The sequence below is a fragment of the Ruditapes philippinarum genome, unplaced genomic scaffold (assembly GCF_026571515.1).
Source record: "Ruditapes philippinarum isolate M1 unplaced genomic scaffold, ASM2657151v2 ctg1068_1_1_1_1, whole genome shotgun sequence".
Taxonomy (NCBI): domain Eukaryota; kingdom Metazoa; phylum Mollusca; class Bivalvia; order Venerida; family Veneridae; genus Ruditapes; species Ruditapes philippinarum.
This window is the reverse complement of record NW_026864182.1, coordinates 237,099-249,083: the sequence shown is the minus strand read 5'-3', so window position 1 is coordinate 249,083 and position 11,985 is coordinate 237,099. Positions and strand designations below refer to the sequence as shown.

General features: G+C 32.2%; 1 protein-coding gene across 3 annotated transcripts in view; it reads left to right on the top strand.

The window, feature by feature from the left end:
• Positions 1 to 11,985, top strand: part of LOC132724734 (rho guanine nucleotide exchange factor 17-like) — a 55,404-nt gene that overhangs the window by 5,549 nt on the left and 37,870 nt on the right. The gene's annotated exons all lie outside the window — the stretch shown is intronic.

Sequence of the window (11,985 nt, the reverse complement as noted above, 5' to 3'; positions counted from 1 at the left end):
TGGTATAATGTAACTGCAGTTAAATTAGTAACATATTAAAATCATTGATGCAGTTATCAGGTTTACACTACAGATAGGATCATCAATATTAAAATTGCAGGAATGAAAATATTAAATTGGGGTTTATTGTCCAGGAGTTCATGGGTAAAACAGTACAAGCAGTTTATTTGATATTGAAACTGACTGTTAAATTATTCCTTACATATTAAATATAATTGTTTCTCTATTATTGGTAAGAACATTACAAAATAAGAAAGATGAAGATGATATGTCCAGTATTTGAACCGTTTTTGTCTCAGCACTTTGGAAACATGACCTGACCCCCAGCATTGGGAATACTTTTGCAAATTGGAAAAATTTGACAACATATTGTACACATCAAATAAGACAAAGAAATCAAATATTTGATTGATTAAACTCCCTTAATATTTCTCTCATAAGCACATCACTATTTGGAATGCAGGATTACAATTTTCTATGGCACCGTGCAGTTAAATGTAACAAAATGACAATAATTTTAATTAATTTTTTTACTCCTTGAAACAGAATTGGGAATTTTCTCCTTGATATTGGGGGAAAATGTACTTTTTGGCATTTGGAACATGACCCAATATTGGCCATCATAAATGGGCCAGTAATAAAACCTGAAATCAAGTTCACAGCAACCTAATGCTATGTATGTCATACTAGTAAAACTTGTCAGTTTATGTGTATAAGTCCTGGGTTCATACGACAGGTGACAAATATTTGTGGGGTAGTACTGTATCATAGCAGATAGCTTCTGTCCACAACTCAGGTATATATTATATCTTTGTGTAACATGACAATATTGAACAGATACTCTTCAGATAAGGGCTGTCTTTCATGTCCTCGTTGACCTTAGATGTATAATTTTGTCCTTAAATTAAAATATCATGTTTGGTCAAAGAAATGGAAGATTTTCATGTCTTCATACATGTATTCAAATATTGTTGTACATGAGAAGTTATTGGTAACTCAGGTCACTACATGGATGTTAAACAGCCGGACAAGCTTGCCATGGAGCAGTGTTGGTCTTTTTGCACCAATCTTATTCAGTAGCAAGAGAGTCACAAAGGGCACTGGATCTTGAACTCTCAAGTTTGAGTCCTTTTTCAATGATTAATGTACATGTATAGCATAGGTACTGAAATTTCAAAACTTGGTCAGTACTGGTACCAGAATCTAGAAGTATTTTCTGTGGTTTCTGCTTGCTGGTAAATGTCTCATATATACATATACAGATAAAAACTCCTGTGGAAAAAACAACATCTTTAATTGTTATGTCATAGTGCCTGAAGTACTGGACAGTATAAAATCCAGGTGTAACAAAATGGTATCCACACGCAATATTGTTTTACGTTCTTGACCTTTCAGTATTACATTTTTTATTTTTATAAATTTTAAAGGGACTGAAAATGCCACAAAGGGAACTGTTTTGACCAATGGTTATTTTCCTTTATTGAGTCATTAAATAATAATTTTTTTGTGGATTAACAAGTTTGCAATGTCATTCAGTTTACATAAATTTATCGGGTTTTATATAGAATTTTTCTAGATATATATAAATTCTCATTAAACAAGGTAAAATTTGATAAAAATTTCAAATCAGAATATTGAAAATAGACAACTTAGATAATCTACTTTCTTATCAGAAATTCATTTACTAACAGTTTAGCTTTGATTTATTTCTGCATAAACCTACTTGAATATATTATATTCGGAAGAAGAAAAAAAGTCTAAAATAACTTCCAAATTGGCAGGCAAGTTTCCCCCATGTAGTGCCCCCCTCAGTAGATAATTTGTATATGTATTTTCAAGTGTACAGGTAGATATGGTGTAAAGGTAAGGGATGAGTGGAAGCTGAAGGCAGATGCTTCAGGAAAACTTGTATATATATCCCCTGGCATATTGCCAGAGCCTCTCTCTTACTCCATAAACATACCTTCCAAAGTTCTCAATGCAAATTTCTGCCAAATCATTGATTTTCATGTGGTAGTAAACTTACTGCAGTCTCATAATTTGTAATCAGTTTCAAATATAAAGGTAAATATAGAAATTTAGAGCAAATTTTATAATGTTTTCTAAAAGCTAGATCAGCTGCTGTATTGCTGCAGTGTTATGATTTTAGGGCGTGTGCAGTGATTCTATATATAAATACACAGATATTAATAAATGAGTGAAAAAAGCACATGTACAATATATATATAGATATCTTGAAAGTAGACATACAATTGAAATCATATAACAATGAGTGCTAGCATGGCAGATTGGATAACACATCAGACTAATCTAGGGATTGGATTGCGGGCCGCATGTGGTCAGGGGCAAGTCGTTGTTTCCTTGAGCAAGAAACTTAACACTCATTTCTCAGTACTGGAATCCAGGAACGGATTTGAAACTTCCAACAGAATCAAAATAAAATAAATTCTGTATAAACCAAACTGCCAGGGGCAAGCTTATTTTTCCATGAGCAAGAAAAGTTACACTCATTACTTTAGTACCAGGTTGTTCCAGGAATGGATTCGAGAGTGTTTCAATAAGCTGGTAGCTTCCTACACAATCAAAAATAAATTAGTATAATTATATTAAAAAATAAAATAAATTAGTATATATTAAAAAAAAATCTAAATCATATAAATTAATGAATATGTCATAGTTCAGAACTGTTCACTATTGAGAATATGTGTAAGTCAGGTGGTAGAGCCACAGTACGAGATTCCATGGTTCCGGGTTCGAGTTTCGGTCAGGCTGCACATTTTTTTCAGCCTGTGACAAATATGGTAACATGAATCAATGATAAGACAAGGTTAAATTGGTTAACTCCTTATTAAAAGAAGTTTTATTATTATTAGGTACTATATTTATTACCTGAACTTAGTATGATCATTCGATGTGAAATCAAATCAAACAAAACTTCAGATAACATTCGGTGCAAGGTCACATTATTAAGAAATGGTCTTGTTTTTGTCACGTCAAAGCAATTCTTCTCACCCTAATACAGGTTGACATTTTAATTTGGCAATAAGATTGCTTTTAAAAATGTCAACTTGTCAGTGTTTGTTATTTAAACTGTTAAAATCCTTATATAACCGATCCTTCGCTACTGTGCAATATATACTAGGGGAGTGGGGGAATGCTTTAAATTAACAGGTTATATTACTGGTATTTCAAAATGTACCTTAAATTTTTAATCATTTATGGGCAGTAAAATCACACTTTCATATTGCCATATATCAGATTTCAAAACTAAATATTCACAAAGAAGGGGCCTGACAGAACGTGGCAGAGTGGTTTCAAATTTCTTGCACCTTACTGCTGTAATTTCGATAAAGGTTAGGGACTTTGGATTTTTTCATGTGAGTTTGGAAGATGCATTTAGGTGTTTTTACTGCCTGAAAATAAGGCACTTTTAACTGAGGTCATTCAAGCTCAACACATGAAATTCCCTGTTCCATCAAGTTACAATTCTTTCTCCATGATTAAAGCAACAGTTCTTTTCTCAGTAAAGCAACAATTATTTTCTTCTTAATTAAAGCAACTCTTCTTTTCTCAGAATTATATACAACAATTCTTTCCTCAGTACACCAACAATTCTTTTCTCTGTAAAGCAAAACATTTTTTCTAAATGATGCTAATTTTGAAACTGTGCATTATTGTCTAAGATCATGTTTTTACTGAAAATAGCATTTTCTGTTAAAATCTTGATTTCTTTTGATAAATTTAGCAGGAAACAAAAACATTTAAAAATGTAAAAATCTAGGATTATTACATAAATCTGTAACAGCGTAAAATGAATGTAACCAGATTTATTGCAAGTTTTATGATTTTCTTCTAAATGAATGTAGTTCTACAGTTCTACTTAATCACAGGGGTTAATTTGGTCAAGCAATATTTACTTTTGGTAAATTTAGCTAAGAATTTAATGATATAAATATTTGTGGCTATATTTGCTCATATTGTAACTGTGAACTCAAAATATTTACAGTATGTTTAGTAATGGAGTTAAGTAAATAGTCCCCTTTATGATCAGAGATTTATCAATCGGAAATTTCATTATAGTTTTCTCTTGAGATATCTTGTTTGTTGTATTATAGTAAATGGCCAGGGTTAAGTGAATTAAATCAAAATTAAACCATTATAAGTTAGAGGATCCTGACCTTTTCAAAGGAAATGACCTATTAAGGATATAGTGAAGTGTTTTTCACATTGTAAATTATTATTTAATATTGAAAAAAAAAAATGTTGGCGACTACATCCACATCAGCTGTCACGTCTTGGTGAAGGTCACTTGTACTGAATTTTTTCTTCTATAGAACCATTTGAAATATTTGAAAATTCTGTAAATGTAGATTTACACTAAGTTTTGTCTAAATGTATCAATGAAGATACACAAGAGAGAGCAACTTCCATGGAGTGCAGCCCCAACAATATCTGCTGGCCTACAGGGGCACCATTATACTAGAATGGGGCAAATTAAGTGGGGGCACAGGGGATATTTAAGGATGAGGAGGGGCAAATTTATCGATAAATACAACCACAACTAATAGTATAATTTAACCCAATACTTCATGAGCATTTTGTGAAAAATGGCTGTTTTCATTGAAAAGCCTGTTTGCTATGAAACTAAAAAAAGGCTACAATACTGTTCAAACTTGGCACAAAAATTTGACTGCACCATAGTCTTTGTAACCGCATGCTCATTATGATTGAGTTACCACGGCAACGAGGGGACATCACAAAATTGCCAAAAATCACTATTTTGCGTAGATTTTTCCATTAAAAGAGCTGTTACTTCTGAATGGATTGAGATAGAACAGTCAAAGGATTTTCAGCGTTGGTTACACGTTACCTAAAGGTCGACCTGAGGCCATTTTTAGCCTCTCACAAGTCCAAAATTTTCTTGGAGATGAGGGGGTCAACTCTGTTCAACCCCAAAACAGAAAGAAACATCCCCCCTCTGGCACCCCCTTTGATAGGGGATGGAGCCGAAAAAGTGATCTTTTTTTTTAACACCATTTCTCAAATGAAAACAAGTGTTTTTGGTCTAAATAAGACATCTTTTTCACTATAAGGGTGGGGGCGGGAAAGGCGTGAAAATATGTCTATATAATTATGAAGTAATGGGTTAAAAGAAAACACATGTACAATGAATAATTTAGAATATAAATAATCTTATATCATCTTTTTATGCTAATACATTATAATTATATAATATAATATAAAGAGGTCATTACCCAGTATCAAACTGATGTTTCATGTCATTGTACCATAGTATATCTTACAAAATAAACACTTTTTACCTACACAATAATGAACACCTACCCTATTAGTAAGGATTATTAACAAATGAGCAGCTCCTTTTGTTGTAAGTACTTTTGAAATTGTTCAAATATACTGGAAAAAAGATGTTTAGTGTCATTTTGATAATGTCATGTTTTTTAAACCTTGTTTAAAAAAATTCTGCGTATTTAATTTTTACCTTCAAAAGTTTGTACGTATGATATTTAAGAATACATTATGTGATAAAAATGACTTGTAATTTAGAAGGATTAATTAAAAATGTAAGTTCATTTTGTTTTAACATTTAAAATACACACTATATATAGATTAGATATTCGATAATAGATATTGTTTTATAATTCTTAAACATGAGTTTGAGAAAAAATTTATTACACGTATATAGACATGATTAAAAACTTCATCAGTTTTAAATGACCACTGCAGCATAATGCAATGATACATGTAGTATGGGGCCTCAGCATTATAACATGATAACAAGTTTCTTATTATTACTTATACATATGAAAATATTCCCACTTTTCATTGATGCTACTGTTTATTCCTGCATGATCTAATGTGGCGACTGAATGGGTTTGAATGACTGGAGTTTTTGCATCTCTTAACTCCAGCAAGTGAGGTGGTTTTGACTCCTTGGTGTTGCTTTGAAGTTTGTAACATCCTAGGTTAGCCAAAATCATGATCTTTCCTGTTTCAGCACCATATGACCTATACAGTGTTGGTGCGCTGTAAAACCAAACAGACAAATTCTTAAAAAATGTTTTGTCTACAATAATTTTTTTTAATTTCAGTAATTATTCAATAACACATCATGAACAAAGGTTGTTCTTGTTTTGCCTCATGAACGTTAGCCTGAAGAACTGATACTCATTTAGGGACAGTTTGAGAACTATTTGGTCATGTCTGGAAATGGTTTCATTTTAAGAAAAGTATTATACAAATACATCTAGTCCGAGAGAGACATTTCCCAGTAAATATATGGTTAAATGTACACAAATAATTCACAATCCTTCAATTACATTTACATCTTCTTTCTCACTTATGCTTTTTTCTTACTTAGAACAGACGGTATTTTCATTCATAAAATCATTGTGGTTTTGGTTTAGAATATTAAGTGCTTGTTTGTGGTTATATGGAGGGGAAGCTATATTGTATATGATCAATATAAGTACATATACAAATGTAAGTTCATACAAATGTACTAGCAATAGCTGTGTATGTATGAGTAGGTCACAATGTCACTCAAGTTCAAATTGAGTAAATGGCACAAAAAAAATGATGTAAAGGTTTAAAGGATATGATCTGTCCATAATGTTTAAAATAAAAGTGGCAAGATCAGCTGTTAAAATCATCTCTTTATGTGGCTAATCATTCATTTTGTTAGCTCGACTTTTCTATGAAAAGGGGAGCTATCCTACTCGCCCCGGCGTCGGCGTCGGCGTTAGCGTTTGGCGTCACACCTTGGTTAAGTTTTTCGTACCACCCCACTTTATTTCAGAAGTATTACAAGTATGGCTTTGAAACTTACCATACTTGTTCACCATCATAACCTCCATCTACAGACAAGAGTACATAACTCTGTCAAGGTTTTTGACAGAATTATGGCCCTTTTTTGACTTAGAAAGTGTATTGAGCTTGGTTAAGTTTTTTGTACCACCTCACTTTATTTCAAAACCATTGGAGGTATTGCTTTGAAACTGACTTAGAATCTTGGTTAAGTTTTTAGTACCAGTCCACTTTTTGACTGAACTGTTTGAGATATTAATTTGAAAGTTGGAATACTTGTTTACCATCATGGTCCCAAAACATGGGCAGGAGAAGGTAATTCTGTTAAGGATTTTATTTGAATTATGGCCCTTTTTGACTTAGAAACTCAGTTAAGATTTTCATTCTTGTCCACTTGTTGACTTAACCATTTGAGATATTACTTTGGAAGTTGGAGTTCTTATGTGCCATCATGAGACCTATCTGTAAGCAAGAGAAGATAACTCTGTGAAAATGTTTCTTGATTTGTACTTAGAAATTCCTAGTTAAAGTCTTGTGTGCCCTTAACTGTCAAAGTTTTGTTTTATAGGCAAGCACTAAAAAAGTCGAGAGCGCTGTCCTTCTGACAGCTCTTGTTACAAATAAGTTTAATGCAAGTCCATCTTACAAAATAGCATTTTCATTTGTACTGTGTAATAACCACTTCATTTTGTTGTTTTCTAAGGTAATTCTTTGTAATTTAAATTATAAGTTCAAACTGAAAATGTTGTTAACTTAAAAGGCTGGCACTAAACAGCTTTTGTGCCGAGACAGGCCATCCTTGTAGTTCGATCATTGGCAATTTGTTAATGTAAGCACCATACAACTGGCTTACCAGCTTAAAATTATCATCTCTTTGTATCCCCAAAACGGAAAATGGACCTTACAAAAAATGAAAGTCCATTCATGAAAACATTAAAGAAAACTTGCAGTCTTAAAAATTTAGATGTGGAATTCGGCTCCAATAGCATATTTTGCACATACTGAACATTATAAGTAGAACATCTGCATATATTTTTAAAATATAGCTAATTTACCAAAACGTAGGAGTAAAATCTTGAAGCATTCACTTAGAAAATATTACCTGTTTTCTAAGTATATGAGAATATATAATGAGAATAAATGTTGATGATTTGCGGAGGTCAAGGTGGAACATCTGTATACAGCTGTTTGAGAAAACAGCTGTTGAACACTGCTTTCCTATATTTACTCTATATTCCAATCATTTAATATCATAATGTCTGCCATTGAAAGAACAAGTCAGAACACAGTCTGACAGTAGTAGGTTTAAGGTCAAAGTGGAGAATCAGTCTGTGTCTCAATCTTCTTAATGTACATGTTTCTTTTCAATTGAATTTGAAATTTCATTGGTGCAATAGCTTTATTAGTGCACAATTAAATGACATATCATATAAATGTCATCTTTTATTTGAAATTAAAGCGATAATATATTTATTTCAATTAATTTATCTAACATTTTCTGCTTTTCTGTTTCTATAAAGTCTAATAAATTAATCACAATTTGACAAAAATCTTCCCCTTGTGACTGAGGGGTTGCCTTAAAGGGTTGAGGCATCAGAATTGCAGCCATTGTTTATCTCTGCCTGATCGAATGTGGCAACTAAGTGGATTTGAATAACTGGAGTCAATGCATCTATTAACTCAAGCAGTTGAGGAGGTTTTTACCCCTAGTGTTGCTTTACAATAGTTTGTAACACCAGAGGCTGGCCAAAATCATCTTTCCTGTTTTGATCATCATATGACCTAAATTATGTTGATGTGCAGTAAAATCAAACAAAACTGTTCACTAGAAATAATATACTTCAGCTCTTGGTATCTGGTCGGCCTAAATTAAGATATAATTATTACATATCACTACTTAAAAATGACAAAATATTGTCAATATTGATCTTAGTAGTTGTATTATTGTACAGTACGTTCCTGTCAATTGTATGTAAATTATTACAGCTTATTTAAATATTGAATAAATTAACTACCGGTTTTATAATTATGAAAACTTCATTTCTGCACTTCCTTTCACACAAGGATATGTGTATAATTATGTTGAAATTGGTTTTGATAAATTTGTAAAATGACAAAACTCAGTATGACGTTTGGAACAGATGCAGGCTAGTACAAACTTTGTTAAAATTCCATTTGGGTGTTAAAGTTAACAAGAGGATTCCATGTAGCCCGTGCATATTTGACTTTGTCCATGCATTCTAATATTGTGCTTGTATCTTTGATGTTAAATTTTGTAGGAGTTTACCTGCTACTGCACTAAGGTGACAATTAAATAGAGAGAGAGGAAACACAGCTTATGAAAATCATGTAAACATGTAGAAAATGATTATTTGCTATCCCAATTTTAAAGGAGTGTTTTTAGAAAACAGTCATAAGGTGACTGAACAAAATAGTGAGGATAAGTTAATTTGAATGACCAGGCCATGGAGTCCTGCAAGGCAACCTGTTACTCTTCTAACTTGTGTAATATTTATGTTTTTCTACTTCTACATACATAACCAACCAGTAGCTATCTTTTCCAAAGTTATAACATATTAAGAACTTTTCTTCAAACAATCTCAGGAACCCTTTAAAGATTCATGACTGAGATGAGTAAATGTTCAAAACATTGTAAAGACATGAACTCAAGAAACAATACAATTTTAATAAAATGGTAAAAACATGTGAAAAAAAATTCATTAACAACATTGTTACAAATAGAAAATTTAGTTTTTTTGATTAAGCATACAGAGATGTTTGTGTTATTCTGCATTAATTTAGTTCCTGTGTTGTCTTGAACAAAGCTTAGAATTTCCACCTGATGATTTAACAACATCATTTCAACATGATAAATCTAAGAGGGTTTATAATTGAATGTATTAAAGGAGAAGAAATATTTGCGGAATTTTATTCTATTCTATAAATAGCCCAATTTATTGCTTCGTACCATGTTTTGCAGCAAGAATATCTTTTCGTATCTGTAAATAGGACGCCAATTAGTGAATCAATTAACGATTCTTTTTATTTCAATTACAAACAATAGTCTGAATGAAAATTATAGAAGATAGTAATCTTCCAATCGTTGGATGTTCTAAAAGATCCCAGTTTACAGGTTACAGTTTATTTGGTAAACCATACTGTTTTATATCCTAAGTCATGCCAGCTCAGTTCAGTTCAAGCCTTATATCTGTGTATTTGAAGTTGGGTTTGGGGTCAGACTGGGTAGGAATAAGAAATGTATTACGTTAATATAATACAAGGTATGTGTGCGTATTTAAAATGTGCCTAATAATCTCTCAGCATTAAAAATACCATTTTTGTTGATTTAGTTAAAATTTGCTTCATATTAGTCTGTGATATTAGTGACTCTATTTTTAAGGTCAAGGTCATACATGTTATTAGTGGTTATTATCAAAAGGTCAAATACTTACACTAAGTTTATTTTATTGGAAATCAATTACTGTTTGTACTCCTAATGTATACTATTCATATCAGCTGGTTTTTCTGAAAAACTTGGAAACCGCTGGCTAAAATTGCTGCCAAGTTTTCGTACTTAGCAGATATAATTAACATTTAGCCAACTCTTTTATTACCTTTCAAGACATGCTTTTTGAGTGGGCTTAAAGTGTATAGTGTGCATTTGAAGCACCATTATCAAAGATGGTGTGAAAAATAATTCCTTACTTCAGCATAAAGAGAAGTTTATTTGTTTACTTCAAAAAGTAATTTAGAGAGGTTGTAATTGTACTTGAAATAATGGTAGACAAAATTGTTACATCATAAGATGTTTCTAAACTAATATATCATGATATATGTGCTATACTTATTACAGAGAAAATTGTAAATTAGTAAGTTAAACATAAATTAGTAAGTTCAACACACTACATTTCCAGTCAATGTGACATTGACCCCTGACCTTATATAGCCTGCCTTCCTGTATCAATTATGATCATGAACCACAAAAAAGCCCCTCATCCTTTGATGTAACAGTAAACATACTTTCTGTACATGTCAGAAAACAGAAATAGAAAAAAAACAACAACAAAACAATGCATAATGTATAGACTTTTAATTTTTATGTAACAGATGACAAGAGTTTATGTGAACAGATAAATTTGTCATTAGACATTTGTTATATCTGTCACCTTAACAATCTCCCAGGTACATTGTGTGCATTTAATAATTGAATGGACAAATTAAAAAATGGATACATTCCAGGGGTGGATACAGGATTTAGTGTTACATTCCAGGGGTGGATACAGGGTTTAGTGTTACATTCCAGGGGTGGATACAGGGTTTAGTGTTACATTCCAGGGGTGGATTACATTCCAGGGGTGGATACAGGGTTAAGTGTTACATTCCAGGGGTGGATACAGTGTTACATTCCAGGGGTGGATTCAGGGTTTTATGTTACATTCCAGGGGTGGATACAGGATTTTGTGTTACATTACAGGGGTGGATACAGGGTTTTGTGCAAGGGAAGTAATTATAATCTCAGCTAGGACCATTCCAAGTGCCATCCATCTTAGTATCACTGGGATCCAGAGATACACAATCTGTAAAAAAGGCATCAGATTCATTACAAATCACTTTCTTGTCCGACCAGGGCAGATGAGATAGAAGGGTGTGGCCTGAACCACAACCCAACCTCTAAAACCTTGTTGATCTGAAAAATTGATCTGTAATGAATGTGATGCCTTTTCACAGATTGAGTGTTTTGTCATGAGACATTTATAATATACAGCTAGCTAAATAAACTAGAACATTATGTTGTAATCTCAACAATTTCAAATATTTATTATGGTCATGCCCTTAAAAAATGAGTTTGTTAAGAACTATCAAGGTAATACTATAAAAAAGTATTTTTCAAATACAAAGTCCCTTTATGGTCAAAATTCAAAAGCTTCTTGTTTACATGTATTATGAAATTTTGTTGCTTTGAATATTGAACATCTATTCTGATAATAAAGAAAGAGTGAAAGAGTGAACAGCCAACAGTATATACTATATAGTGCACCTGGCAATGTAGATAAAGAAGAATTAATGTAAGACTTGACACAAAGGTTTATAAAGAAAAGATATTTCATCTGTTTTTTAGCTCACCTGAGCATATGCTCAGGGTGAGCTATTAGGATCACT